Here is a 25,309-nt window from a genome sequence, read left to right on the forward strand (position 1 = left end):
TCGGGGCTGCATCCCAGTCCATTGTTATGTCGTATGGTTCATACTTTCTCAGTATTTCTCATGCATGTCAAATGCCGGCAGGTTTGGATTATATTATACATATGTGTGCAGATCCAATGCCCCCGTGCACTCTGCTACTTAGATACTCTGTTATTATTATTACAATGTATAATGTCTACTCCTAGCAAATATATGTAGGGGCGGGTGTTAATTACAAATATGTGTCTGCATAGAAGTGTAGCCTGCTCCATCTGTACTTTAATTAAACCGCATCTATTGTGTTGGGTTTTAAAGGGCCTGGGGCATCTCTTCCATTAGAAGCAGCGTGTAAACCTTCCCTTGCACCCGAGCATGCACTCAGGCTGTGGCTTTCGAGACAATGGAGGGAGGACGGTGGCTCCTGGCCCCCTCGGGTGCTGCTCCGCATTTTATGCAAAGCTTAATCTGGTAAAACTATAAACGCAGGGGCCCGGAGCCGTTCCCAGGAGCCTGCTGCTAGTTCTGCTGAATGTCCGCATCCACCAACACTGAGACAACCTCGTCTTAATCCCATCTCGGGGCTCTTTTTTTCACCTGCTCTTCCTCTCTCTCTATCTTACTCGCTGCTGGTTCTTATTCATACCTGCTTTCTCCCTTTCTCCAATATTTCTCTTCCTCCTCTCCCCCCCCCCTCTTTGCTTCCTTTCTCATTCTTGTTCTGGGTCAAAATCTGAGGGTTAAAAATAAGTGCGGATCACCAAACGTCAAGAGCATGCACCTAACCACCGGCACAAATTAAGCAGTGTTTGTATGAATGGAAAGCCCAATTCATGCAATTTCTCACAGCACTTTAATTAAAGGGCATGCGACGTAAGTGATCTGATTGGCTGCTGTGACCCACCATCCATTCCCCGCCCGTTCCAGCATCTGCAAAATGATGAATGCCCCCTTTCTTGTATAGCGCTGCTGGCTCGGCGCTTTATACCGCCGTTATCGAAGTAGTACAAACGTGCATACCCGAGCGAGCTGTCCTGAGTGCCCTCAACAAAATCCGGCAGAATAATAAAAAAAAATTATAATCGGTATAACCATGGTAATAATGATGACAACGATAACAATGATGGCAATCATAATTGCGATTTAGATAAGGTTTTTTTTTTCACTCACACACTCGAGGTGCCAGATCGCAGCCACTGCCCCTCATTGCAGGGGAGCGGCTGCATCTCTGTTAACATGGTTACTGTGCAAGCATCTCCTGAGTGGTTCTCTGTACAGTGCGCTGACACCTTCCTGGCAGAGTTATGATTAATAAAACTGGCAAAATAAATTCGCTGGTTGTAGTGTCAACACAGTTCTGACACATAGGTACCATTGACTATTTCCGAACAATGCTTGTTTATTTCTCCCCATAGTACTGCATCGCAGTTAGGGGCACAGAGAGGTCAGGTTTTTACGTTGAAGTTAGTAAAATTAGCATCTTTAAAACTTCTAACATTATCACGCTAACTACACTACTTAGAAATAACATTAGTGCGTTATGAAGCGCTATTTGAAAACATATTGATGCTTTCAGCAGAACACGGTGGCAGCGTTGCTAAGTAAGGCCTCGTTTCCCTCCAGGCTGGCCTTCATCTCCCGCAGCAGTGCACACCCCCTTTCCCTCCCCCATGTCTGAGCTGTAGCTGATGCTCACGGTCCCCCCTCCTATCCCCGGATTGTAGCGTTATTCTTTCAGCATAAGGGAAGCAATTCATTATCCTTCTTATAGTCGTGATTGTGATGACCACGACAGACTATAGACAGTGGACACTAGGACCCTATGGGTCACAGGGTGGTGACCAGGTCACCGGACACCACTTCCTGTCCAGGGACAGGAAAGGACAGAGTATAGTAGGAAGAGGACGAGGACAGACGTGCCCTGACGGACTGCTCAGCAAAGATAAATAAAGAAGTACCTCTATAACATCACCAGCGTCCTGAGTGATTATTGCCTGCCGCAAGTAAGACTACACGACATCTGGCGACGAGGATCCGATCCCTGCGTGCAGGAGGCTTTGAGGCAATACCCCAAACCCTCCATTTGGATATTGGTTCATTGCATTTTGTTTCAGCCCTTGCGGGAAGCTGGCGAGGGGCGTCCTGCGGGTTTGTACACTGCTGTCCACCTTCTTTGAACCCCTCACAGGGTGCTTAGTGCTTCTTCGAGTATCCTGAACGAGCACCAGGGGGGTGGGAGAAGTCGCTGGTGTCCCCAGCTGACAGTGTCTCTTTGTCGTTCTCACACTGGGGGCCAGTGTTTCTTAAAAATGATACGAGCCTAGAATATCATTGGGGCGCTGTAGAGACCCTTTTAGTAAGAGGGCGGACTGTCTGGTCACCATGAGATGGATCCACGTGAAGCCTTCATCTCGCGCGTTGGAATCCAGCTCTTAGCTCAGCCTTTCATCCTTCCGAGGTCGGTAATATAAGTACCGTTTATTTAGGTACTGAAAGAACAAAGTAGTGGCAGAAAGCTCCATATAAGAGTGTCCACTGTTGATGTTCTTGTTTTCCTTCCCCTCTAATAGTGGCATTCTTACTACTACTGTTGGAAAGTCTATACACTTATGCTGCCTTCTGGCCGCTCTCGGTGCTAGCTCTGTGTGTGCGTGTGAGGCTCTGCCTTTCACAAGAGAGCGCTCAGTCCGAGTCTTCTCTATCAGAGGCTGTCAACTAAGCTGTCTGATTTCTCCTGTCTTCACAAAACTAGCTTGCTTGGAAGTTAAACTGCTGAAAGAAACAATATATAAAATCAGGGTCCTTAACTCTTTCCACGCAGACATAATCGGTGTAGGACCTGTCCTGCTTATTTTATTGTGAATTGCACCTGCCTATCCTATTATGGGCACGCCCCCAGGCCAAGTCTGGTGGGTTGCAAGTGACGGAAGGACACAATTGCTTCTAGAGTCATGCTGACAATCATGAGAAGCCCAATAAACACTAATTTTTTCACATATTCCAATGCACTTTTCTGTTTGTTAACTATTCTATATCGATTACGTGTTGAGTGCAGTGCATGCATGTATAGAAAATCGGCCTCTGTAATTGATTGTTGTGATTGTTGTTCCAGTGCAGGTATTAGCATCTGAAACCATAACCCCGCAGATAATGAACAGCCAGTAGCTGCCATTTGCTGGGCACCAGTAGAGCCTTTATCCCTGCTGCAAACATCCCGTGTGGTCATTAATACAAGTCGCCTCTTGCGTTCGGCTTGTCCTACATGAGCAAGACCAGGAGAGAAAAGAGGCACTAAACATTATTTTCTAAGCCAGTCCTTTTGTTAGGATCGGATATGGAGCCAAGGAGGGAGTAAGCCAACTGGGCATGTTGTTTAACTACAAATTATTAGGTTTATAATTGCATCGTAATTCTGTTTTTGGCATGAGCAGTGCCCAGCCTCCCTGAACAAGGTGGTTAGTGGAGCTGCCCCTGTACATTGGATGTTGGCATAAAATAGCCCTCCTGTTGCTTTCAAGTGATACCCAAATATTGCCGACCCTGCAGGCCTTGCTGTCCGTACATTTGAATAGTGTTTGGTACAGAAAACTAATGAGTTTCAGGGCCTTGTCGGAGAAAGAAGCACTATATATTGGTGTAGCGAGATACCCATCTGCTAATGAGATTCACCGCTTTGTCAGGGTAATGAAGTGTTGTCACAATATTGCACGAGACAGCTGCCTGACACACACTTCTTCACCCCCTTTGGTAGGTGGTGCACGCCGACGTAACTTTAGGCGATGCCCATTGTCTCTGGAGAATAACTCTGTCCAAAGTAGCTGATACCTGTGAGAGCTTCAGCAGTCTACATAGACCTGCATTTTGTACATTACTGGGCTGTTGAGCACCATGTTTAATATTCAATATTCACTGAACATCGAAGAGTCAGTGAGGTTTCAGGAGACAACTGGTTGTTTTCCATAATTAGGTAGTCTCCCTTCAACAACACAAAACTAAAAAAAACAGTTATGATTTTACTCCCATGTTTCTTTCATTTCTTTCCCTTTCATCGCTATAACGTGGGTAATTAAGGCATCAAAGATAGAAAATAGCTAATTATCGGCAGGACGGCGTTTGATTTCAATTTGTAAAACGTAAACCTCTGAACCAGAGTGCTATTTGAGCAGCAGCCCCTTTTCGGCGCTTCTGTGTCTTAAAATGTATAGAAACACATTCAAAAGAGCACATGAAATGGTGTCGAACTTCCTTTCAATGCTCATTCGAAGTCAAATATTGGTGTACACCTAGAAATACCACTCTCATGGAAAAAGAAAATTGTGTTTTTTAACACAAAAAGTGCCTGAACAGGTGTGTGTGGCTCTGAGTGTGTGTGTGTGTGGCTCTGAGCGTGTGTGTGTGTCTCTGAGTGTGTGTGTGTGTCTCTGAGTGTGTGTGTGTGTGGCTCTGAGTGTGTGTGTGTGTGGCTCTGTGTATGTGTGGCTCTGTGTATGTGTGGCTCAGTGTGTGTGCGTGGCTCTGTGTGTGTGTGTGTGTGTGGCTCTGTGTGTGTGTGTGTGTGTGCAAATGCAATAGATCTCGCATTTGCGAGAGAATAAGCTATTGGCATTTTAAATGACAATGCCATTTATTTATCTGTTTTCAAAACCAACACATAAATAAAAATGTTGTCATTAATGCCAATAGCTCTAACTTTTGCAAAGGCGAAACCGTTGCATTGTAAATGCTTGTTTGTTTTGTTTTTTTAATATCTTTTTATTAAACATAACATTGACATTCGGCATAACAGTATACACTTACTTGATAGCAATTCATATGGCAAATACATTTGGGCATCATAGATAGCCGGGGCACTTATCGCACAGGTGGGTGGGTTTCAAGGAGGTAAGATGGTGGATGTTTAAATCTCACAAAAGACCACTAGCCAATGATACAACTAGGCACCCATTTGCCGTGCCCTTGCTGCATACTTGCCATCTACGCCACTTTTGGACACCTCTCTGCTCACCCAAGCAGCTTCAGAGCTGGCCCCAGGTGGGGTTCCAGTATCCGGATGGTGCATCTAGGGCAGCTGGAAGACCACACAGGTGGGAAGATTCACCATGTTAAGTCCACTGGGGTTTGTCTCTGCTGTCTGCCACATGGAGGTCACTAAATCACTGCTGAAGCAAATAATCTAATGTTGATGTGTCCTGGCAGTTTCCAGTTTGTGGGTCAAGGCTGGTGTGCCCTTTTTCCTTTGAGCTCTGACTGCAGCCTGAGGACCTTGACGTGCAACGACAAGGCGGGCCTGATGAAAGCTGATCCAACTCTGGTGAGGAGGCGACAGGGTGCCAGAGAATGACGGTCTGCCTAAATGTCCACAACCAAGATAGCGGGGTGACATCCCAAAGCCTACTCTGTTGTGATGGGAAATGGCAGTTGCCACACAGTAGTTTACTGGGAGCCGCATTGGAAAAGTCATCTTCGCACGTTGTCACCACAAAATAAACTAGGCCAGAAAACAGCTTCCTAGCCGGACTTTGACATGCCTTCAGTGCAAGTCATATTTACACCTGGCACCACCACCAGATACACTAGGCTAGCACACCACTTCAAGGGCAGAAAGTGATAGCAATTCAGTATAGCCAACATGAAGTCTGACACCAACTTAGGAAAACTAGACCAGCAAGCCGGTCAAATTAAGTTGATGATCTGACCTGCTATGGAATCCTATCCATTTAGTATAGACGGATGGGCCAAAATAATATGTTCTCTTGATTTTGAAGCGGTCTACTCTCTAATATCGTCATGATGACCTTGTGCATTTTCTACTACAATTTCAAGAAGCTGTTGAAGTGGGAGGTCCAAGAGGAGTCTGGTTATGACATTCTGGATGAGATGTGAGATGTTAAGGGCGAGACGTAACTGTAGTGAGGAGCATGAATTTAATGAATGCATTAATGATATGGAGGGCAGATTTTTCCACAAGGGGGATGACAAACGGAATATCCTTCAGGCAAAGGAAAGGGTACTGAAGACTGAACGTATCACAACCCTAAAACCTGCCAGGAAAACTGTTAAGATTGAACAACCCATAAGGTTGATTACAGACTACACCCCGGTGGGCAATGTTTTACTACAGAGTATGAATAAGCATTGGAAGGTGCTACAAACTGACAAAACTTTGTATTAATTTGTGGGGGCACGACCGCAAATTACATTTAGAAGGGGACAAACTCTGGGATCTCTGCTGAGCCAGAGTAATCCACGGTCGGAGCAACCAGAGACATGGCTTGATAAGCATTCGAAAGGCTTCTATAAGTGTGGCCATTGTAGCATGTGTAGATGGGCTACAAAACAAGGAGATTTCAGATCAATGAGAGCAAAATGTATGACATTACAACAAACATTACGTGTAGTACTAAGTATGTTATTTATATTATTGAATGCGATGGTTTGAAAATCTATGTCGGGAGCACAATACGCATGTTAAAGGAAAGGATGAGCAAACACTTAAGAGCAGTGAAAAACAATGATTTGAGGTACCCAATAGCGGAACATGTGCACAACTGTCCGATGCAGGACCAAAGTAGAAGTTTTAAATTCTATGGCATTGAACACATAAGCACTGACCCACGAGGGGGGAACAGAGAACTAAAACTGATGACACAGGAGGCAAGGTGGATCATGTGTCTGAGGGCTGTGGAGGAGGGCTTAAATTTTGATCAGGAGTTACAATATTTCCTAGGTGATTAAATATGGGGCATCAAGTGTGGCATTGTTGGACTGAGCATTTGGCTTCAGGAAATAGAGTGAAGCTCACCTTTGGTGGGAATAGGACATTGAAACAAACTCACTCCTGGAACAATTGAACCTATAACTTGGGTGGGATTGCATGAGAAGGGAGAGCTTTCACATGAATAGAAGGAAAGTAAGAGCTAACTTACCTGGTATAGCAACTGGCTTTAAGAAACAAATGGGAGTGTTTGAACAAGAAAAGTATATTCACATAACAGGTAAGGGCTTATGGAACTCTATTGCTCGACATTGGTGAAGATACCGATAGAGACGCAATCTATATCATTGTTGCATAGTCAGAAAATAGTAGGGCTAAGTTCATAATGCTGTATCGTAAGTCTTGGTTATTGAATAACCATTATATGGTAATTGAAGGATTGGGGCGGTTTTGGTGTAATCACAATATTCACAAACTGTTGTTAGGAATTAGGTCACAACATTTCTAACATTTGTTTGCCCACCGATAGCAGACTGAGATTTACGTGTATCAAAGCGTAGTGGACAGTGTTTGAAGTATTTCTGTAGTTTTACTGTTCAAAGATGGCGTACCTGCGCTCTAAATTGCAGTCCGCTTTCTATGACTACAAGCAGCTCGTGGTAATATACAAACCGGGAGAGAAGTGGAGGTCGCCTGCAAGGTTGCCAGATTGGGCTATTTCTCGCACAATTGGGCGATAGTGTGCCCGATTGCGCGAGAAAAAATCGTGTTGGGCGGGCTGCCGAAATTTGGGCTAGAATCCGCCGAGTGTGCGGCGGATTCAAAGCTTTGTGCGGCGCCGCCCCGCCCACGCTGCAGCCGATGGTTGTCTTCCTCATCACTAGCGTAGCTATGGGGGTGCGGTGGGGGCGGTCCGCCCCAGGCGGCACTATTTTGGGAGCGGCTGCTGCTGCACCTGCGCTGTACACGTTTATGAAGTGCAAGCTCAAATGCTGCTGCACGCACGTTTCCAGGCCGGCCCGAGATTTCATGCCAAAGAGCGGGAGAATCGGAGACTCGAATTGCAGCGCTTGCAAGCTCTACATAGTGGATTATTAGCGAAGAGTGTTGAGCTACTAAAGACATCGTTGAAATGTGGGTAAGCTGCCTTCTGCTCTGGGCCTTTGGGAATTTTAAACATTCTTTGCAAAGCTCGACACCCTGCTAGTTTGAGTACATCGGTCCCATATGTCTGCAGGGAAATTTGAAAAAAAGACTGTTCCCATAGTAATGTCTTCAGTACATTAAAGGATTTAATTAACAACATGCAGGAAATGAGACATAAAGACTCACCTGGCAGTTATTTAAAATATATGTTTATGAAAGCAGGTGTTTACCATAGCATGAGAGGCGAGCCAGGCTGGCACAGAGATGGGCGGATCCCAGGCAGAGAAACGAGATGAGAACTGAGAGGAGAGAAGGTGAGAAGGACAGGCAGAGCACAGGAAGGGAGATAGAAGTTGAGCATTGGTGATGAAATATAGGCCAAAGAGAGTGAGACAAAGACAACCTCAACCCAGACAGAAAACACAGCAAAGCACAAGAAAGGTAATGCGGGCTGAAAACAGGGGGAGAGAGGCAGCACAGAGAGAGAGAAAGACTCAGTAAAGGAAGCGAGACAGACTCAGCGCTGCAGCGCAGAGGCAGACGTCCCCAGCACAAGCTGATCTTAGGGAAGAAAGAAGATCTGAGGACGCTGGTTGCATGACAGGCTCACAACTGGAGGCAGAAGCACTGCAGACAGTTGATGGAGAACGGAAGTAAGCACAGTTCATGAGGACCAACTAGAGCATTACAGGAGACCAATAACAGACAGCACTGGGACATGAGGACATTCCTTGAGATGATTAGTGTACAAAAAGGACAACCACAAGTACGTGTCTCTTTTACAGCAGCTAGAAGGGTATAATGACTTGAGCTCTTCTTTTTGGATTCACAATGATAAAATATTGTTAATTAATTTTGTTTCTTAATACCCCATAAAAGTCTTCTAAAAAGCAAGAATCCTGTTTGCCATTAGATTCAGGCATTTAAACTGGCAGTTACGTTGTTTTACTCGGAAACTGACAATCCAAATTGTTGAAACCGTAGTCAGCGCCATTGGTACTGTGTTGTAGGCATCTGGGCACAATATCCCTCATTGGGGGTAGGATCAATGTGACAATATTTGGATATCCTTTTCACCATGTGCTTGATGGTGCCACCTTTTCTATCCCGCAGGCCATTTAGTGCACTATGGTAATACCTGGCATCTGGCAGAGGCAGGTAGCTGGGATATTCCGGTCACAATGTTGGTATACACCTTCATGCCTGTAGCAGTACTCAAGTTACCTTTCTATATACAGAACACCTCATTAATTACATGGTTTTTATTTGTTTTGTGGAAAATGGCCTGATTAGTTCTGAGGTCAATTCTTATATAGCTCTAAGAAAAATCGATCCTCATGGCAAAATTCACTTGAGCTTAGTCTAAGGAAACTCGGACCGACCATCTTGTTTACGACGACGAGGCCTCTGCGTGGCTCCTCGTCTTTGGCCTTCGACTTGTAGCAGCCTCAGCCTGCCCTGCAGTCAGCTGCTCCTCCCGGCCCCAGCCCCTCCTCTCCTGTGAACTCTGCAGATTTCAAGGCTAGTCTCCCATATCGGGCTTGGTATTGTGTAACGTAAATTCTTCCAGCAATAGTTAGAGTGGCGATGCAGGGGCTCTAGGAGGGGTGAAAAACCAACAAAGCCCCATTAACAAGCAGTTTCAGCCCGGGCTGCCACAGGGGGGGTGGGGGGAACGCACTGCCAGCAACCTGCCAGGGTGCACAACACTTGCATCACCCTCTCTCTGCCTGCCATTGCGCTCCATGCTTCAGAAAGGTAAGGGAAAAAACGTGCATTTGCGTTTCAAATGTCAGATCCTGCAGCAGCCTCGGAAATAAAAAGGTTCAAAATATGAAAAATCAATAATGAAATAAAGGAAGACTGAGTGTTCTTAAAGTGGGCAGATTGGTTTTATTCAAACCACAAAAACATTAGCGTCATTTTTACAGAGTTTGCCAGTGAAGCGCTGTTCCCCCGCACCCCCTGGCGAAGTGCGTCAAACCTGTGTGTGAAAAAACATGAAGCATTGGCCTATATTGCCGTTATTCTGGGGGGCCTGACGTGAGTATGCAAGCTGAAGAGCACCTTTCCCAAGAAGAACGTTTCCGCACTTGCAGTCCTCCAAATTGAACCCAGAATATTTTGGGCCGGCTTGCTTCACACCATGCGATATCAAGTGAGTGACAGTTTTCCTGACAGACCAACTTTGATTTCAGTGTACAAAATGTAAGTTATCTGATTAATGTGGGAGGTAAACATATAATCCTTGAAATAGAAGTATATTTGTGAATGTTGTAGTCAGGCTACACGTAAGTTAATGGAGTGGCAAAATTGGGCTACTTTGGGCTACCGTTTCGTTGCTTTTGGGCTTGAAAGTTGTGAAAAAATCTGGCAACACTGGTCGCATGTACTCGGGTGGAGCAGTACACCTAACTTTAGGTAAGAGGACGGAGTGGAGAGATGATCCTAAGGAACTAAGCAGATCAGCTGCTTGGGCTCAAATGCGTAGGAAAGGAGTCAGGCTTGCTGTATTCCCCTGTGAGGAAGGAGCAGATCTATTCAAGGGTTGGACCGTAGATGCCTTTTGCGTGATGTCTTTTGAGGAGGCTGGGGTGTAACAAGGTGTTGAATGCAACCGAGTGGTCCAGCAGTATGAGGGTGCAGAGCTCATCTATGGTGGCAATGAGTGGCGTCTTGGTACTGAAGCCGGACTGGGAGTGGTTAAGAAGGTTGCTGGTTGTTAGCCTATTCTATCGCCTTAGCTGGGTATGGTAGTAGGGAGATGGGGTAGAAGCTGCTCAAATCATTGATGTCTGCTGACTTTTTATTGAGGAGGACTTTAAGTGCAGCATGCTTACAGTCCTCAGGGAATGTTGAGGACTCGAAGGAGGTGTTGATGCAAGTGAGGAATTTGCTGATCGCAGGCCCTCATAGGTTGTAAACGTGATGTGGAAATGGGTCAGTGGGGGCCCCAAGGAGAGCGTGTTTCATGACAGAAGTGGTGTTTTCCTCTGTGATTGTTCTCCAGTTGGTTAGGTGTCAGGCCGAGTGGTCTGTGTACAGCTCTCTGGTGATATCCTCAGAGTTTGGTTGTTTTTTGAAGTGATTATAGATCTTTTCAATTTTGCTGCTGAAGCAGTTTGAAAGCTTGTCGCAGAGTTCGTGGGAAGGGGTGATGGAGGGTTTTTTGGGGGGTTTTCTGCGTTTTAGATAGTGCAAACTTGACTCGAAGGTATCGGAGCGCTTTACATGAGCACCAGTTGCATTGCAGACGGACACATTAATTTTTGCTGGGCACAGGGAGATAAAGAGATTTGCCCAGAATCACAGGATGTTGAGAATCCCTGTCGAGACTCGAACCCAGTTCCCCAGCTTCGAGGTCGACTGCTCTAGCCGTAAGGCCACATCTTACCCCATAAAGCAGTGGTTCCCAATCTGTGGGCCGCGGCACCCTGGTGCGCCATCAAAACTAGCCGGGGGCGCCATGAACACAGTTTGGGAACCACTGTGATGACCTTTGACCCTTTTTTCAGAACGGTATGGGTCTGCTACTAAAGCTGTGAGATAATGACTTTAAAAGAAACATCAGAACAACCCAATAAATAACTTTTCATTCACTGCCAAAAGGCACACCACGGTCTGCAAAGCGTTTTTGGGGAAACAGTTGGAGCTGCGCACAGAGCAGCAGATGATGTGCCCAAACCCTGCCATCTTCACCTCTGTGTCAGAACTGAGCAGGCAGTAATATTTGGAAACACTCTGTTTATCTTTCTGCATTCTTTTTCTCTCTCCACGAACGACTGCCTGAGACGTGCATCTTGCAGCAAAAAAAGTCTTACGATGCAGACTTTCCCCACCCCCCAATTCTTTTAATAACTTCTTGGCTGCAACAATCGTTTTGAACCAATATTTGCACTATCCAGTCCCAAAAGGTATTTTGTTTTTTTCCTTCACAGTACAGCTTTTTTATTTAGGTATCCTCATGCTTGAACTTTACTAGTTAAAGGCAAATATTTAATATGATTAAATAACAAAGAGTTTTGGTTAATTGCCTGCTACCCATGAACAGTCAGGGTTGTACAAGGTCTATTATTGAGCCACCTGTTTGGGCAATCATCACAATACATTGCCTGCACTGGCCTGTAAGGTTAACTTTGTTTTGAATGCACTGGCGACTAAACCAATAAAAGTATTTCATTAAACAACAGGTATATATTTTTTTAGTTGCATCTTTGATTATAATACCTTCATCAGATCATTCACCAACAAAAAAGGAAGTTCTCCCGAAGCCAGGGCATACATCCCACCACCCACTAAAAAAAGTAACATATTGGGGAGCCGCGGCTTATGGTCAATAGGTCAAGGGAGCCGTGGGTTAAAAAAGTTTGGGAACCACTGCCATAAAGTGTTGGGAGGCTTCCAGGGTGGTGAATTCCTGGATGATGGCAAAAATATTTGCTGTTGTTGGAGCTAGTTCTGATCCAAATAGTGAGAAATATTCTTTTGACATCTCTCTGAAGGTAGAGGTAGTTCCTGATAGTGGCCTTGTAGGTTGCTCTGGCATCAGCATAGTGGTTGGCTCTTGTTATATGTGATCTTTGTCTCCCTGTGACTCACATGATGTCAATGTGAGAATACCTGGTGACATCATAGAATGTTGAGGGCTTTGCCCGAGTTTACTGGCAGTTGGTGCAAGCAGGCTGAGTGACAGGGAGGTCACTCCTGGTGGGGTCCTTTATTACCATCTTAACATCTGGACTTGTAACCTATCTTGAATAAAGCAACTTGAATATATTCCTGACTCATGAACAATCTTTTTTGTACAACATTTTGGCGACTTTTGGACACCTTACAAGCTACAGAGTAGAGCCTGTACTTAAAAGAACCTACAGCGTGCAAAAGGAATCAAGAAACGAGGAAGGAAGGATTAAGGAATAAATGAAAAACCTAAAGCATACTGGAATATAATCTACATAAAGAAAAGGAACCGAACTACACTTTAAAAAAAAAAAAACTACAACTTTCAAGTAAGCCTCTGTTTAATGATTATATTTCAAATCAATATCGGTTGTGAAGCCGCTCATTAATTATTAGAAACTTTACTTAAATTACATGTAACGCCTTCCCTGGCCCCACCAGTGTCCGTAAATATCCGGACAGCCTGTAACTAAGGCTTATAATTATCTTTAAAGAAATTATTGAGAGGAATTTCGGGGAAGAAAGAAGATTTATGGAGTCATGATTTATGGGTGAAACCCTGGTGTGATGTGAAGGTTCATATATCCCTACAACCTTGGTGTTTGAACTTTTACTACAGATTTTAACATCAGAAAGCAGTAGCTGTGGAAAATTTATTGCGAGAGAGACTGAAAAAAAAACCAAGAAACTACTCTTAGTTGTGCTCTATGTCCGACCCTGCCTGTTTAATCCTATTCCGATAAGAACAGTTTGCAGTGTGCTCTTACAAAATAAGGTTTGTGAAGAGCCTTTCAATATATTCGGAGCAGCGCACTTTCTGTCTGGAAATGAAAGTGCCGGAAAGACTGTTATTGTTATTTGGGAGCAGGGCACAATACAACTTTATTGACGATATTAGTGAGTACAGCTCATACCTCGTGAGTTTTATTTAAATTTGTTTTAAACTTTGATGTGGACATTAGCGCATACACTTAATATAATTAGTGCGCAGACGTTTAAAAATTGAAAAAGTGCACGCGCTACTCACTGCTTCTTGCGCTTTTATCAAACTGTCATCCATGACGTTCTACTCATACACGCTTCCATAAGCAGCATGCGGAGAACCATCCGGTGTGACGTGAACTGCGTGCTTCCTTGTTGAGTAACGTCGCTGCGCAACGTAAAGCATCCATTTTGTCTTCACAGTGTACTCATATTTCCATGACAACGGAGTTATATAAACATCGGTGTGCTGAATTTATACTTCGAAGCAGCATGAGAGAGCACACGTCTGTTTATTGAACTTTTGAAGAAACAACTACATATGAAATACAAATACCACAGACAGTTAAACAAGGAGATCTACATATGAAGTGCAAGTAACTTAAACAGTTTAGCAAAGAAATCTACACATGAAGTGCAAATACCACAGATAGAAGTTTTTTTTACCACAGACTCAACGTTTTTTTTTTCTCTCAATAAGATTTAGTGAAATTCAGAAATATTTATTATTCGGCAAATATACTACAATGTGTACTCTGTGCGAAAATTTTAGCATATTTCGAAATTGATTATTATTTGTTTTGGAACAAGTTTTAAAAAAAATTCTCTTGGTATTCTCGGGTACTGAGATCGAGTACCGGCGTGATTATTTATTATTCTATTTGAATGATTATTTAATTGGTATGATATATTCTGCAAGTAGGTTGGTTGGTTGGGCCATCCTTTAGTATATTTTAAATTGCATTACATATGTTTAACAGGTAACTTAGTTAAAAATTGGCATTAGTACAATTTTTATAAATTTGGTGGAAATCCTGTAATGTGCACTATGAGTGTGTCCCAGTTCATTTTCAATTTAAATATTTGGGTGAGGGAAATCCTGTAATGTGCACTTAGGTGTGTCCCAGTTCATTTGCAATTTTAAAGTATTTGGGTGAGGTAAATCCTGTAATGTGCACTTAGGTGTGTCCCAGTTCATGTGCATTATTAAAGTATTTGGGTGAGGTAAATCCTGTAATGTGCACTTAGGTGTGTCCCAGTTCATTTGCAATTTTAAAGTATTTGGGTGAGGTAAATCCTGTAATGTGCACTTAGGTGTGTCCCAGTTCGTGGCCATTATTAAAGTATTTGTGGGAGGTAAATCCTGTAATGTGCACTTAGGTGTGTCCCAGTTCATGTGCATTATTAAAGTATTTGGGTGAGGTAAATCCTGTAATGTGCACTTAGGTGTGTCCCAGTTCATGTGCATTATTAAAGTATTTGGGTGAGGTAAGTCCTGTAATGTGCACTAGTGAGTGTATCCCAGTTCATTTTAAGTATTAGGGTGAGTGTATCCCTTAGTATTCCATTCTTGTGAGTTGAGCATATAAATTTTTCAATGAGCGTATAATATCTTCACGCATGTTCCTTTCTTCATGTTATGATTCTTTCTGATTGTAGTTCTTCGGTGCTAGTTCGCTGTCAACTCTGCGACTCCTTTTATCTTTGTCGTTAATTGGATTTATGCTGCATAAAGGGGATCTATGCTGCATAAGGGAGCCTGAGACGTCAGGTTTACTTATGCTACACATGCGTTACGCTTATTTATTTATTTATAATTTTTGCCTCCCTTTTGAAGAATGGGGATGGTGTACGTGTCATTTATTTGCATATGTTCAAATGATTTGAATATGTATGTTATTACTTTCTTTCATCATATGGAAGTTATGTTTTGACTGTGCATTCTGTATTTTGACGTTAATTTCCGTTCGTTGATGTTGGTGTTGCTTTCTGTTATTTATCTTTTGTTACTTCCCTAAAGAAAGGAGATATGTTATATGTGATCTTTGTCTCCCTGTGACTCACATGATGTCAATGTGAGAATACCTGGTGACATCATAGAATGTTGAGGGCTTTGCCTGAGTTTACTGGCAGTTGGTGCAAGCAGGCTGAGTGACAGGGAGGTCACTCCTGGTGGGGTCCTTTATTACCATCTTAACATCTGGACTTGTAACCTATCTTGAATAAAGCAACTTGAATATATTCTTGACTCGTGAACATCTTTTATGTACAACAGCTCTCTATTTCCTTTCCAACTGTTTACAGTATGTTTTGGAGTCCCTGAGTTCTTCCGTGTACCAGGAGGTCTGTTTGTTAGTTTTACAGTGTTTATGAGTTTTGATGGGTGCCAGAGCGTAAGCCCAGTAGAGCCTTTACCCACCTGAGACAATTAAGAGATTCAGCTATTCCTAAATTGTTCCAATCCTCACTGTCCTGTTTCACTGGCTTAATGTAATGGTCTCTACTACACAGGCCTCCCCAACACTTCCCTCGGCTCTCTGCCATCAGTACAAAACCAGGCTGCTCAAATTGTGCTGGGTCGGAAGAGACATGATCACATTCCCGCCAGGCTCAGATCCCTTCACTGGCTTCCTTCAAAACTCTCTGCATTGTTCACAAGGCCCTACATGACTTGACTCAGAAATACACCTGTAAACTATTTGCTCCATAAACATCCAACTCGAAATCTCAGAGGTCTTCGGTTTCTCCATCTCAGATATAAAAGATTTGAGGCCACTCTCTTCAAAAGGGGTCCTCCCATTGGAGCTCTGTAGACGCCCTCCTGAGGCTTGAGAATTACTACTTCAAATTCAGGAAATCCTTCAAGATGAACCTCTTCACCATGGTAGACATGCTGTTCTATGAGGAGTGTCTGACTGACATACATAAGTCTCAGTCATACGCTTTATACTAATTCACCTCTTTCAAGGAGGCTTCAGACTTCTTCGCATTCAATACTTTGATGTCTGTTAATTCTTTAGTGGGACCACTGGACAACATATAGTTTATTCAAACGCAAAGCATGGTCTCTTTCCACGATGCTACTACTGACCTCCTTTAAGATTAGCAGCTTCTAAATGAGGTAATTTGGAGCACTTAAGAAAAACCCTTAATAAAATAAAACAAAATATTGTTTCTACATATTTTTTTGTGAATAAAAAAATAGTTGATGCATTGCAATGCCAATGCTCCACAGGATCTGGAATGAAACACCTAATAGTCAATAGCATGGGGTGAGAGAAAATAGTTTTCTGGATGAAACTAAAGCTCGCTATACGTATATTTAAAAATGTTGCTAACAGATAATCCCTGTCAAGTCAGAACAAAAAAGAAGGAAAAAAAAAAACTGCGCTCATGCCGTTTATCGTCAACATTCTAAAACTTTAAAAGTCCTATTTGCAAAGGCTTCATTCTACTTCCCCCTAATGCATCTATCAGCACTGTATCAGCAAAGTATCTGCCATCTGCACCCTTAAACACTTTTCTTTTGTCCACACATTTGTACACTTAACAGCACACACATGCTTACTTAAGTCCGTTACAGTTGGTAGCAGACGCCTTCATTGGGTGCCCGAGTGACTTAAACTGAAAGTCTTGTCTGAAAATACTCACTATTAGAGTACCCACTGTTCAGCGCAAAGTGCCACTCAGCTTAACTGCTATCAACGTTAATGAGTAGCTCAGCCAGTCTCTTCAGTCTTTAGCCTATGATAACTGGTGTCACTTTGCTGTCTTTCCCTTGCCACAAGTATTATTCTTTCTTGTGACTTACAAGCTTTCTATCTGCCTAGAAATTGAGTCAGTAATAAATCACCTGTGAGTATACTACAAAACAACAAAAAGGCGAACGAAATGTGTAAATTGACCAAAATCAGGATTTTTTGCAGAAAAATAGGTGCCACAAATCTGCAATGACCTCACTCATTTCATACTAATGTCTGACTGCTTACTCGGAGCTGGAATAGTACCTTGTTTCACCTGCCAAGTATGAGGTGTCAAGGGGTCAAAGACGATCTATGAATGGAAAGAAATGCAGTGGTACTTTAGAAACCAAGAAACGGGTACTCATAACAAGCATTGAAGGGATAACTACGACTTTTGATGCAGAACCTTAGCTTCGGCCAAAAAGGCACTGTCAAATTCATTACATGATACCATCTGACAAGAAACAAATACTTTTGGTTATTGTATGGTTTTTAGATTTGTCATGGCATATATGCGGACAAAAATAAAATATATATATATATATATATATATTCAATAAACAGTAAAGCCCAGTAACACACAGATGGATGAGAAAACTGAACAAAATAATAATCTGCAACTACCAAGATCCCGGACCATTAGAAAACAAACGTGTTCATCAGTAAAAGCAGAGTGAGACAATAAAACGATGTGTGTGCCTGACTGAGGTGTGTGCTTTAATACTCACAATGTGAACTTCGTAGCACTGCAGCAAATGTCTCAAATAACTTCACAAACGGGCCACGTTGCCCGTGTAGCTCTTTGAAACGTGGGAAGTAAGGAGCAGTTGCACAGCTCGACAAACAAGGAAAATAAGAATCTAAGTTTCTATTGCAATTATGTGTGTTTGTAAATAGCTGCATGCCCCCATTAACTATTAAATCATTAACCACTAAAACATCAAAGGGTGCACCATAAGAATGATTTATCACCCATTTAAAAACAAATGTATAAACGTAGGTGCTCTTAAGAAAGACTGTGTGAGAAAAGACAACCGTAAATAGGAACACGTGATGCACTCACTGCGGCATAAGGACACACTTCTTTGGCTACACAAATGGGGTAAAAGATGCGCCGTGTACACAGACAATAGTTACAGTGGCTAACGAGCAACTCGCGTCGTGTTGTTTAGTTTCTCAGCTACAAAACTTTGTTTTTCTTTTAAATAGATCAACGCTGCGTAGAATGAAAAATGTCACAGTGCACTCTCAATTTCATCTGGTGTTTGAAGAACCATGACAGGCTAGGCTACATCGGTTCCTATTAATTACGCCTTATGGATTGCCTGCGACCACAGAACATGTAGCCTCTTTAGGAAAATATAGTTTGAAACATTCGATACAGCCCAGTACAACTAACGGTAAACGCATTTTTGGAAACACTGACAAAAGAAGAGATCAGTGACGGGAAATGTCACTGACAAGAGAGAGACAATTAATGGTATGAACAGGTGAGAGAACGAGATTTGCAAGAAAAAGAGAGCGAGAACTACATACACGAAGAGACTGAAAGAGAAAATAGCAGTCACAGAAGGCAGCGGGAGAAGGAATTGGTAGAGTGACAGGAGAGAGTGGGCAGTGGCAGGGAAAACGAGCACTGACGCGCAAGTGCTTGAATCTGTAACAGCGAAGAAGTAGCAAGGCGTGACATTACGGCGATACAATTAGGATGCATCAGAAATGTTCTTACTTGCTAGTTGAAACAGCGTGGACACTGTCAGAATCCCTTCCAGCGCTAATGCTTGAACAGACGTAGAAAAGAAGCACTTTTCTTTTCGGCAGCATTGTGTAAAAGAAGGTAAGGTGACTTCGCTCACTCGGTAAATCCTTAACAACAGATTAGAGGGGGGAAAATTCTCCTCCACAGTCTCACCAAGGAGTACTGTGGAGGGTAAGCTAAGGTAACCACCTGTCCGCACTTACACGGACCCTCAGTGAAATCAGCTTAATGCCTGTAGTCCGTTATTGATTTTTTTTTTCTAACGGGTGTTTTGCGTCCATAATTTTACACTTCCGGGTCGCCTGGCAGCCAATCTCATCGCCAAACATATTCTGAGAGAGTGCCGTAATGCGTATTACTACCTGGGATTGGTGTGTCGATGTTGTCTTAGCCAATCCTGGAGCGTTGCACGTATCTCCCAACCAGTTATTGGCTGTGGACACCGCGAGTGCATCTGCTGTGTATAAACAATCGGTGCCATCTTTTACCAGTTGCTAGTCGCATTCTCTAGCTACTTAGAAATCGCTTAATTCAGCGGATGGTCAGTTACTGACCAGACAATAATTTGAGACGGGTAGTAATAGCTGGTCTGGGCTACGTAGGCCCTACTACTGGCACTCTCGAGGCTAAATAGATGGCGGAAGTGGCGATGCGAGCGGTGATGCGGCCTCGTGGCAGGTTCGTGTAGGGCTCACCAGTGGCTTTACGCTAAATGAAGGGCCGTCGTGGCTCCCCGCAGAATGGGCTCAAGGTGGGGAGTGGCTAACTGTTTCGACCCATTTCCCTACGCTGCAGGGGCCTGCTAGGTGAACCAGAGCAGCTTTCTTTAGAGTTCAACTATTTCGTATTCCATCCCACCCATACACATGCTTTCGGCAAGGCATGCAGCGGCATATCTTAAAGACTGAGGGGCCTTTTCAAATCAACCCTGGGGGCTCTGCTAAGCCCCTGGGCTGACCCCAGGAGGTAAACGTGAGTGATAGTTGGATCCTGTCACTGTGGCAGCTTCTAATAATGCGGATTGGTTGGTTACCTTCACTAGTGGCAGCTAGCGTGGGCAAACAGAGCAGACCTTTCTGGTTACCGTAGCAACGTTTCTAAAGCTCGGCCTGATCGAAAATTGACATTTATTTATAGCGGGATGTAGTGGCTTGGTAGTAAATAAGTGTAGGGATGACACTTATTGCTTAAGAAGAAGAATTTGTTTATTGAACAAATTGCGCTGGTAACAAAGAAATCATGCAGCTCAGAGGAGCTCAACTGAAGAATGAAATCATAACATTCCTTAACAGTATCTAGAATTACAGTCATTGCATATACAACATATTACAATTACATAGACAAAATTCTTATACCACATCCTTAAAGGAATATGCCATTACTACACATCCCCTTTCTTAATATATTATAAATAAAATAAGTATAAAGAGAAAACCTAAAAAACAAATCCTCAAATTTCTTTGGAGTGACAGCTCGTCTTCCAACCCTAGTGGACCTGTTCAGAACATCCCTGTCTTGGAAAACCATACTTTCCTTCAACCTAGAATCTTCCACAGGTAGTTGATCAACGGACTCAAAATGTTGCAATTCACTCCTACTATGGTTGTCACCACCCTTATCACAAAAGGAAGAATCTAGAAACTCCTCACACTGTGAAGTGTGAGACTAACGGAACCTCCAAAGAAATCAGATCTTGCCTTTGGAGCCCTACTGAAACTCATCCCCTTTCTCAAAATATGGTAACACTTCTAACCACCAATAGTTTTTTTTAATGTCATGAGTAATTTTCTTTGCAGCAGCAGTACTCCCCCAAATGCAATCCGACTCACATGATGTATGGTACCATCATCAAGTTCAACTGTATTCCTCATGACTTTGGTAATTATTCTGGGATCAGAAAACTTAGAATGTAACTTTCCAGACTTTCTTCCTGATTTGACCCTAACACATTATCCTACTGTGACATTCACATCTTTGGTGCCATGCTTTGCGTCAAAGTATAGTTTATTCTTACATTGTGACTTAATGATGGCCTGTCTCACTTGATCAGAATCCTTTTTATACTTTTTACTTCTCCCAATCCATCCTGGATTCAACCTACAGTGAGGAAATCTTCCCCGCATCAAACAAAAAGGACTCTCTCCAACCGTATCATGCACTGTAATTCTATATGACCAAATCAATTTACTGAGTTCATCATCCCAATTCTTGTTTCCTTTCTTTGTGAATTGCAAAACACCTTTCAGAACCCTGTTCACTCTCTCCACAACAGAATTCCCTCTAGGATGATATAACGCCGTAAACCTTTGTTCAATGCCAGTATTGACCATACATTTTTTCATTAAATCAGATCTAAACTGAACACCATTATCAGTCAAAATGGAGGCTGGAAAACCTTCTCTCAAAAAACACTTATCCCAAAAATTAATTACGTTCTGAGTATCCACTACCGTGACAACTTCTGCTTCAATCCATCTAGAAAACAGGTCCACCAGAACCATAATGTACTTAGAAATACCATCCTGCCACACTACTGGACCCATTATGTCCAAGGCAACGTCTTCCCATGGTAAAGTTGGACAAACCAATGATGACATTGGTGGATTAAGTGTTTTTTGTGCCTTATCCGAACTCTCACAATGGATACAACCACGAACATGTCTTTCAATATCTAGGGCAATCCTAGGCCACCAATACAAAACTTTATTATTCCTCTTGGTGCGCGAAACACCTGGATGTCCTTCATGGCCTAAAGCAACAATATTATCCCTCATGCCTAGCGGAGGTATAATTTTCACAGCTCTACACACAAAATCTCCATCAACACTCAACTCATCACGAACCTCCCAAAAAGCCCTCAATTTGGAATCAAGTTTACTATCCTTGTACCAACCATGAACGATTCTGTCTCTAGCTAACTGCAAAACATCATCCTTTTTGTCCTCTTCTCCCAAAACATCCTTGGACAACCCCGGGGTGTTCGTGAACACTGCAGTAACACAAAAATCATTCCAAGGATCAGGTTCAATCTCCTTAAGGGGCAACGAAAGCCTACTTAGAAAATCAGCAATAACATTCTTAGCCCCTGGAACATATTGCACCTCGTAAACAAAATCTTGAATTCTCATAGACATTCTGGCAATTCTTGCGGAAGCCCTGGAAAGACCCTCTGTCGTGAGTAATTTGGTTAATGGTTTATGGTCAGATCTTGAAAGAATTTTTTTCCCCATATGAATTTCTTAAAGTGTTCCATGGCCCATACACACGCTACGGTCTCGCACTCTATGACTGAATACTTTTCTTCAGCTGGGGGGAGAGAGCGAGATGCAAAGGCAATAACAACCTCTTTTCCCTTTTCCGTGATTTGAGACAACACACCTCCAAGACCTGTACCACTGGCGTCAGTTGTAACAATAGTGTCCGCCAGCGGATCAAATCCTTCCAGTGCAGGAGCATGCGCAATGGCTTTTTTAATACTTTCAAAAGAGTTTTGACACACATCACTCCACAGAAAAGGAACTTTGTTCTTCATCAATAAACGCATCTCAAATGTTTTTTGTGAAAAATTATTGACAAATTTCGAATAGAATTCTGCTAAATACAAGAATGAACGCACATCATCCATTGACTTAGGAGAAGGAGCATTGAGTATAGCTTCCACTAAAGTACTATTGGGTTTAATGCCACTGCCCCCAATCTCATGGCCTAAATATGTAACAGACCTTTCAGAAAATTTAAATTTACTGCTTTCAGCTATCAACCCATTGTTCTTGAGAATAGACAAAACTTCTCTTCATAAGGCATTGTGTTGAGCCTTGCCCTTCCCCATTATCAAGATATCATCTAGAAAAAATACGACCTCCCTAATGTGGCCAAATAGGTTTGACATCAGCCTCTGAAACACGGCAGCGGCCGACGCCAACCCAAAAGGCATGCGCCTGAACCTGTAACACCCAAAAGGTGTACAAAACAATGTGAGTTGTCTGCTATTTTTGTCTAGCACTACTTGATGATATGCAGCCGAAAGGTCTAGAGTGGAGAACCATTTGGCATTACGTGTCAAGGCAAGCATTTCATCAATTCTGGGAAGGGGAAACTGGTCGACCAGAATGTTGTTGTTAAGGTACCTAAGGTCCACACACAAACGGGCCTTGCCATTGAATTTACGGGCCACGACCAATGGAGAAACCCATTCGGCTGCCTCAATAACCTTATTAGCAAGCATTTTATCCAATTCTCCCTTGACTTCATCTCTGATAATGAAAGGAATATTCCTTGCCTTATGGATTTTAGGACAAGCTCCCTCCTTCAAGCGAATCTGATGGGTAAAACCCTTTAATTTCCGCCATCCGATTCTCAAATACCTCTGAAAACTCTTGTAACACCCATTTCTTAGTGTCTACACTTTCACAAGAGATTAATACCTGCTCTTTACTATTTGGATTCAAAATGATGTCCAACAATTTCTGGTCCTTCCATCCCAAAACCGATGGCCCCTCCTTGGCTATGTACAATTTTCCTATACACTGTCTTTCCTTAAAGCGGTAGACTAAAGTTCTAAATCCTAGCATGTCTATGCTTTCACCAGTGAAACTTTCAGCAGAGACGTCATTGGGTTCTAACCATTCTCCTATGTTGTTAACAAATTGCTTTTTCCAGACCTCTTGTGAGACATTAGTAAAAGGAGATCCAGAATCGGCCGCCAATTGGACTATGATTCCCCCCAACGAAACGTGAAATAAGGGTTGGAGGAGGAGTCACCAGTGATATTTAATACCACTTTCTTCATTTGTACTAAGTTCACTTGAGTATCACTGTCACTTGAGGACGACGAGGACGTGTCCTGAACATACGCAACCTTCCCTTAGAGTTTTTCTTACCCTTGCGATTACAGACTCTATAGAAATGTCCCTCCAAACCACATTCCATGCATTTTGCAGACTTAGCAGAGCACCTCTCATATGTTGTAGAATGTGAATAACTGCCACACCTGTAACAAATTACATTGCTAAATTTTTTCTGTACATCATTACCATCCCCTTTTTTCCTTTCAGGAATACTCATTTTCTTTTTATCATATCTAGCATTCTTGTGGTTTTTAGGTCTCGCCCTGGAACAGGGACAGAGACTCTATAGCTGTCTGATGCCGGGGAATGAGGGACACAAAACTGGCACGATTTTTAGCAGTCGGATTTGGCTGCGCGAACGCGCACGTTCCGTCCTGCGCCGCCCTCCCAGCCTACTGCGCATGCGCCGCCCTCCCAGCCTACCGCGCATGCATGCATGCACACACACAGACACACACACACACACACACGTCGCAGACAGACACTCGCTCACACACACACCCCCTCCCTCACAGTCACACACACGCACTCCAAGACACATACACACACGCACACACATACACACACATACACAGGCCGCCTCCCCCCCGCGCCTACATGCTCCTCTCCCTCCGCCCGCCCGCCGCTCAGCAACGCACTCACCGGCTTCCTCTCCTCAGCTGCAAGGCCCGGCAGCAGGACTCTTCTTCCCTCCTTCAGCACCGGGGCGCAGGGTAGGCTCCTGCCTGCTCCGGTGCTCCCTGCTCCCAACACGGCTCCAATCGCGGCTCTTCCGTGGGAGGCGGGGTAGGCTCCCGCCCTCCTACTTCCTGTTTCCGGGTGTCGCGCCGGCCTGCCTGACTTCCTGGTCGCAGGCCGGCAGAGTAACGAGGATGTTTTGCGGTATGTATTTATTTATTTAATTATGCATTTTTATATAGCGCAGACTTTACCCGAAGGCGGTATTTATTTTTTTATGTATTTATGCATTTTTATATAGCACGGACTTTACCCGAAGGCGGTATTTCTTTATTCATGTATTTATGCATTTTTATATAGCGCGGACTTTACCCGAAGGCGGTAATGCTTGCCTTAGCGTAATGGTGTTCCTTCTTAATTTATTGGTGGTGTCCCTGTTAGAATTATTCCCACTTTTAGTCTAGCAATGCTTGGCATGATGTTGGCATCTTTGGCATTATTGAGCCCATCCCTGGTATAATGGGACCACAACGTATTGTGGGCATTCTTGACCCAATTGTGCTTCTCTTCACCAGCGGTGATGGTCATCCCTGGCATGCGATGGGTGTTCATGGAATTGGATGTTGATATGTAGACATGTAAAGCCAGACTCTGTCCATGGGGCAGTAATATTCATGAGTACTTGATGACATGGAGATCAAAAATACAACTAAAACTGAAAAGCCATTATTTTGAGAGACTGTCATATTTGTTTTTGGGAATCAGAAATATTTATTAAAATGAAATGCTTGTAATAACAAGCCAATGCATGATTACCAGCTGTGATCGTGTTTTCAAAATGTTTGTAAAGTTGATGTTAAAGTGATAATTCATGCTAATTTCTGTAGTCTTATTTACATCTTGTTTACAATTATACTATACTACTAATGTATGTTTACTAGCCATAACTGTACTGTTATATGTTACATTTTAATTACAGTGTTTGCCTTTTACAATCATTTTC

At 43.2% G+C, this 25,309-nt stretch overlaps 1 protein-coding gene across 5 annotated transcripts in view; it reads right to left on the bottom strand.

The window, feature by feature from the left end:
• CUEDC1 (CUE domain containing 1) overlaps window positions 1–25,309 on the bottom strand; it is a 1,101,926-nt gene that overhangs the window by 758,676 nt on the left and 317,941 nt on the right. The window contains exon 1 of one of the 5 annotated variants that reach the window (XM_078679742.1): window positions 18,752–19,509. The exons of 1 other annotated variant lie outside the window; for it this stretch is intronic. The gene's annotated coding sequence lies outside the window, so the exon portion shown is untranslated. Of the gene's footprint in view, window positions 1–18,751; window positions 19,510–25,309 lie in introns of those variants that run through there. 3 more of the 5 variants (XM_078679740.1, XM_078679745.1, XM_078679744.1) reach the window with 3 other exon arrangements.

This window comes from Lissotriton helveticus, chromosome 3_1, assembly GCF_964261635.1.
Source record: "Lissotriton helveticus chromosome 3_1, aLisHel1.1, whole genome shotgun sequence".
Taxonomy (NCBI): Eukaryota; Metazoa; Chordata; class Amphibia; order Caudata; family Salamandridae; genus Lissotriton; species Lissotriton helveticus.